Source organism: Salvia splendens, unplaced genomic scaffold (assembly GCF_004379255.2).
Source record: "Salvia splendens isolate huo1 unplaced genomic scaffold, SspV2 ctg85, whole genome shotgun sequence".
Taxonomy (NCBI): domain Eukaryota; kingdom Viridiplantae; phylum Streptophyta; class Magnoliopsida; order Lamiales; family Lamiaceae; genus Salvia; species Salvia splendens.
The window spans coordinates 15,721-22,062 of record NW_024599531.1 but is presented as its reverse complement, the minus strand read 5'-3'; the positions used below and the strand labels follow the sequence as shown (position 1 = coordinate 22,062).

The window sequence follows — 6,342 nt, the reverse complement described above, 5'->3', positions numbered from 1 at the left end:
AGCAAAATACGCAGGAAAACACCTCCTGTGGGAATAAGTTTCTCCATGTGAGAATCACCATTGTGGTTTGCTTTCCACCATATATCTTTTTTCAGTCAGAATTTGAAGCTTTTAGATTGAACTGCAAGTCTTTGCAGCTATACATGTCCTCATTCACACCATGTATAGTTTTGATGTAAAATATCTGCCATTTTTGGTTATACTCCATACAAGTTTCCTATCAAGTTGAGTCAAATTAAAAAGACTAAATTGGCTTGTCAAAAAAAAAGTGTACACAAGACATGAGAAGCAAACAAAATAGGGCTAAACTGAGTTTTTTTTGAAGTGATAGACAATCAAAACTAGTGCTATTTCATGATCAACTAATACTAGACCAGAACATGGGAAGAGAACAGAGGAGGATGAACTATGAGATACTTACAGTATTATAGCTTCTATTATAAAATCTTTTCAAGTTAGAAATAGAAAATCTCATGGCTACCAGATTCAGATAAAGCTAATATTACAGACAGATTGCAACTATTAATACAACTGGCTCAGAATTCAGAAATCAAGACTTCCGACAGACGGTATAACGGTGCTCATGTTCCTACCCTCCTGCCGGCTTCCATAACTATCACAGCCGCCGTTTTGGACAGGCAACCTTTGTAGGGGGATGGAGTTTAGAAGCTCCAGTCCTAGTTTCCCCATTTCCTGCACCTCTTGTGGCGACAGGATCTTGATGCACCATACGCTGTTTACGAACTCCCTGAAATAGTAGAAAAATCAGAGTGTCTTCGAAGCAACAGAAGATATATACATTTGCATATTCTGTCAAGAATGTGAGTGAGAAATGGTGAGACAACTTACTGCCAGGGGTCGTCCCCGAGAAGAAGGACATCGTTTTCACGGTCCACAAATACAAGCTGCCAGCCTGATCTCAACGGATCTTCCAATTCGCCTTCAAGGCCAAACATCTGAGCGAGCTCACTGCGCAGCTCCGAATAACTGCTAAATTTGGTGATGTCGAGTGACCTTCCGAACGACCCAGTTTTGTGAACCTGTGGAATATTCACAAACACAAATCAGATGCCGACTCGTAAATGGGTATTTACTTTGGGTGATAGATTAGATTCATAATGCATAGAGCCGAGTTTTTGAAGGATTAGACATATCTAAGAAAATTATCCCAAATATTTTTCGAGCAAATTACCTTAACAAAGGTTCTATCGGACGGATCATTATGCCCACCATTGTCATTAGATATCAGAAAACCCGAGTCATCAATGAAACTGCTTGAAGTCACTGTAGGATTGAGTGAGTAATCAGCACCGGAGCTAGTCATGTAGCTGGAAGAGGCGAAGGTCATGGCCGCGTTATCAGGCTCACTGACTGCTTTCAGGTTTGACAATCCATTCGGCATGAGAAGAGAGGAGGAATCTATGTTCACTCCAAAGAGAAAGTGGTTGTGGGGATCGTTATTCGCTTCTTGCTCCATCAAGCAATCTCTACTGGGAAATGGAGGCAAAGAAACAGGATTGCTGGTTGCATTTGAGTTTAAGAGTCCTAACTGATCAGCCTGCGGTGAGATAGTCTGCGAGGGGATACCACTGGAAAGAGGATCTAGAGCAACCCGTTTTGTCGGCCAACCACTCGAAGATAGCAAGTTGTTCGACCTTGACACGTTGAGGAGGTTGGAGGCCTCCTCCTGGGTGACCGAACTCAACAGGCTGTGCAGAGGAGAGCTCATATTGCCGACCGGTTTCACATTCGACTCTGGAAAGCACTGCTGCATGGAAGACATCGAGTGCATCGTCTGAGACTGCACTTGAGAATTTGATGACAACTGTGATAGCTGTGGATCAACAACTTGCTGCGTCTGATTACTGTGCTGATGCTGCTGCTGGTGGATCTGTGCTTCGTTGAACGAATTTTGTTGGAGGAGATTTGCTTGAGACTGCGACATTGCCTGAGACTGGATTTGAAGGCTTTGAACAAACGGAGCAGAGGACAGAGGCTGCTGCATATAGCCTGCAGATCTGCTGCCGATGGATTGGGGCTGCTGGAATTGCATAATCGAGGAAAGAATTTGTTTGGAAGGGTCCATAACCCTCATATCCTGCATAGCTGCAGCTATAGCATGATAAATATCGTTTTGCAAGCCAAGCATCGATGCGTCAAACCTCGGCTGCATCCAAGGTGAGACCCCCATCCCTTGGTTCAGGGCTTGCATTTCCGTCTCCACGAAGCCACATGAGGGAGGGATTTAACCCCATGTCATCAATCTTCATCCCTAGATACAACAAACAATGCGGATTTTAGAAATACGATCAGGCACGCATGTGTGAGAGATGACTATACAGATAGAGCTCGAATACATCCAGTCAAGTATGGAAGTGGGATTCTACCTGCGTAGGAGGGGAGACCTGACGGCCATGGCCGCTTCAGTCTTAGAGGAAACGGTGATGGATACATAGGGAATGTGGTTAGAGGTTCGATTTCCAAAGTGAAACTCTCGGCTGCCTCTCTCCAGCTGTTGATTCGTCCCAGCCAACCTTTATTGATCAGAAATCATCTAATTAAGCAGGCAGTGGTGAATACGATCAATGTGTATCCATCCATGAAGTCATACACAAGTTGCAGGAAGCTGAGAAGGTGTAGCTTACCTTAACTGATCGCCAATGTGAATTCGGCCACCTGACAGGATCTGAGTCGCTTATGCCAGTTATTGTGCCCATATAGCTGGAACCATAAACATCTCAGTACCAACGCAAAAACATGTCGAAAAAGCATTTCTCAGCGTAAAAGCATCAAAACATACCGACGAACACTAGATTCTTCTGTTTCAAACAGCATCCTGAAGCGCATCCCCACAGACACTCGCGTATGATGCACTGCTTTTATGTATTTAGCCAGAGGTATAACAAATTCAGAGGGACTTGCCCTGAATCAAAATCGGTGTCAGCAGAATGTCGTTAGAATATCGAGCAGGCATTTATCTTGAGGTAGCAACATACCTGGGATTATAGAATATCGTGAAACGGCTATTTGTTGCAGCTGCATGAGCAGCAGCAGCAAGCAGACCTAGATGCATGCTATCACTAGATAAAACTGACGAAGGCATCACTGTTTGTGGGCGGTTAGCACGCCGAATGCCAAGAAGCAGCTGATTCTTCTCGTTCCTGATTAAAGCATAAACAAACCAAGTCAGACCTCGCCGCAGTAGAATTATGTTACCAGATTCTAGAGAAATGAAGTGCATACCATATGAAAAGAACCGAATCACCAGCAACAAGTCTTTTAGCACTCACAAAAACACTCCAACCAGTTGTTAGCAGATGCCTCTTTGGCTGACCTGAGATAGTGATAAAAGGATTTTAACATCAAATTGTTGAAAATTATTGAAAAGAAAAATCCATGGCATAAGCATACATTTTATGACACAAACATCAATTAAAATTCTAATTATAAAACCAGATGTAACGACTATGCTAATAGACCAAAGTGACCAACCAGTAAAGGCCATAAATAATTAGGCGTTGATAAAAATGTGCAATCTGAAGATATTACAATCTTTCCCCATCTACATTTTTGTATAGTCGAGAACTTACCTCGAAATATATGCCTGAATTTCCACTCGTTGTTATGAAGATCCCTGGCAATCAACTCTTGTGCCGGAGGTTGCTGTGAAAAATCCTGTAAACAGATATTGATTGCATAACTATAAATGCCAGACAACAAAAAAGATAAAAAAGACTTGTTTTTAAATTTCAAAAACATTTTTTTACCAATGGTGGGAACACTTTTTCAGCTGCCCTACGCGGAACTGAGAAGCCACCGTGAGTACTTGTGTCACTAGCTGTCAAAGTTTTGCAGAAGTAATTCGTCGGCTGTTTACTGGCTACACCCATGTCTGCTGGAAGAAAGGAAACCTCTTTCTGTTCCTGCTGCAAAAGATCACAAAAATCAACAAAGATGAAGCAAAATTTGCAGTTTTATCACAAGGACAAAGACTAAGATTTAAGGAATCCACAATAAGATAAGTGACATACTGCATTCAGCGGCTGCAAGGTCATCTGTGCATACACCTCGTCCGTCTCTATGTCGGCCTGGTTAATAACATAAACATGAGCTTCATGAACTAGCACACACGAGTAACGGAGATGTGATAAAATTTCCAGACGCGAGATGACTTACATGCATGGTCACGTTATGAAGCTGGCAAACAAGCTGTGCAGGTAAACTTTGGTAATTGGGCATCTGAGCATCGACTTCCTTGTTCGTGGACACAGCAACCTATGCAGCACGCGTTAAGAACTATGAGCTTTTGATTCACAAACTATGTTCATGATGAAATAAATGTAGTGTGAGACGAATACCTGCTCGCTGTGGCCCTGCGGAAAATACACCACATGACTTCCGAGAGACGGGAGAGAAACGAGAGGGCCAGCACAGGCATGCCAAAGTTCAGAATTTAGGCAGCTCTTCTCTCCTGATCGAATTCGAGAAAAATCATCAGTAATCAAGAACAGTCAGAATCAACACAAATTTAATAAAAATCATCATACTCAAAAACAGATGAGGAATCAACAACAGTATATAATTCGATCAATCAATAATGCATACATATAACACAAAGGAAAAGGAAAATGTTAAAAAAGGGCCATGAAAATATTCATGAAAAAGGGAAAGGCAAAATATTCACACTCCCAGAAAACCTCATCACCCAGAAAAACAAGGAAAGAAGAGAAAATTCAAGAAAGAGAATCAAGTTCTTCTTTTGCAGATTTTGCAGACTTGAATAATTATTATTTTTATTCAATTTTAAACATAGAAAAGCATAAAACAAATCAAGATTCCACATCAACTTTCTCCAATAAATATGTGTCAAAATCTCACAGTTGAGCAGCCTCAAGCCATCAATGCATAAAACAAAAGGGAAGAAAGGGAAATCTCACCTTCAGGAGACTGCTGATTCAAGCAAGCAGAGAGTTTCATGATGAAGATTCAAACAATACAGTTGAAGAAGCACAATAAACAGCAGTAACTGCAAATAGCAAAATCCAAACAAATCATAAACAAAATAAATCCCTAATATTTCCCAAAACTCAAAAAAAATCCAGCTTCCAGTTACCTCCTCTCCACCCCCAAATAGCATAACACCAGTACTTTAATCCTCCGAATTTCACCCTCCAAAATTTCAAAACTCAATTTTCTACCCCCTCACTCCTCCAATTCATCGATATCAACAAATTAAGCCTTATTTCATGAAGAAAGTAAGGCCAAATTGAAAAAGTTTCCACCAAAACTCAGCCCAATCAGTTCCTGATTTTTTTTCTCCTCAATCAGAGAAAATGCAATTGAGAAACACCATCTCTAGCTCAAAAAAACAAACAAACTTTCAAATCCTCCTCAGATCTCAACATCTCATGCTAAAAAAAACTCCGAAGAAAGCAGCACACCAACGTTCCCAAAACCCTCAGCAAAATTCAACCTTTTTCCCTCAACCAACGCAAACAAAAAAAAAAGAGTCTTGTGTTGTATTCGAAGGCGCAGATTTCCAAACAAGGACTAAATCAAACTCCACCGTTGCATGCGCGTATTTTGTATACTAACAATGCTTCGGTAAGTGTGGAAATGGCGAAAACTGAGATACTCCTATCTGCAAATTAAGCAGAGCCACTGAGTTGGAGGAAAGAAGTAGTATAGTGCGATTCTCTGTGTGTGTATATATGGGTTTCTCACTCCTTCCTTCCCCTCTGCTCCAATCAGTCAATATTCAATATCACCTTTTCCAATTCTTCAGATGTCATTTATAATTGAGCGAGCGAGCGAGAGAGAGAGAGAGGAGAAGAGAAGAGAAGAGTGGACCATGTAATAATTAGATCTTTTGAACATGGGAATTACTTTTTTAACCTTTTTGCGCTTTTCCCCATCTTCAAAATTTTTAAATTAAATTAATTCGTAAATTCCAATTCCAAGTGGGCCTTCTCAGATTAAGACTGAGATCTGCTGAAATTGCTGTCAGTAAAGGCCCACTGCCAGCCCACCCTTTATTTTCTTAATTATTTCTCTTTTGTCAATTTATAATTATTATATATATAGTCATTTAAATCGCAGTGAATTAAGTCATTATCAGTTGTATGTGACTTTCAATTCGAGGATATTTTGTCACACTGCATGGTTGGATGATCATGCAAGGGTGTAGTTGGTTCAGGAATAGTTGGTTTCCAACGCACAGAAAATGAATCCTAACAAACATTTTATCGTTTCAGTTTCAAACCGTATTTTATTAAAATTTTATTATTTTAGCTTATTTTTGTCGATTTTTTCTCAGTTTTTGTCAATTTTTATGGTTAGTAT

The 6,342-nt window shown here is 40.5% G+C and overlaps 1 pseudogene; it reads right to left on the bottom strand.

Annotated features, from left to right (window-relative positions):
- Nucleotides 1-414: 414 nt before the first annotated feature.
- Nucleotides 415-5,786, bottom strand: LOC121791607 (annotated as a pseudogene).
- Nucleotides 5,787-6,342: the final 556 nt, after the last annotated feature.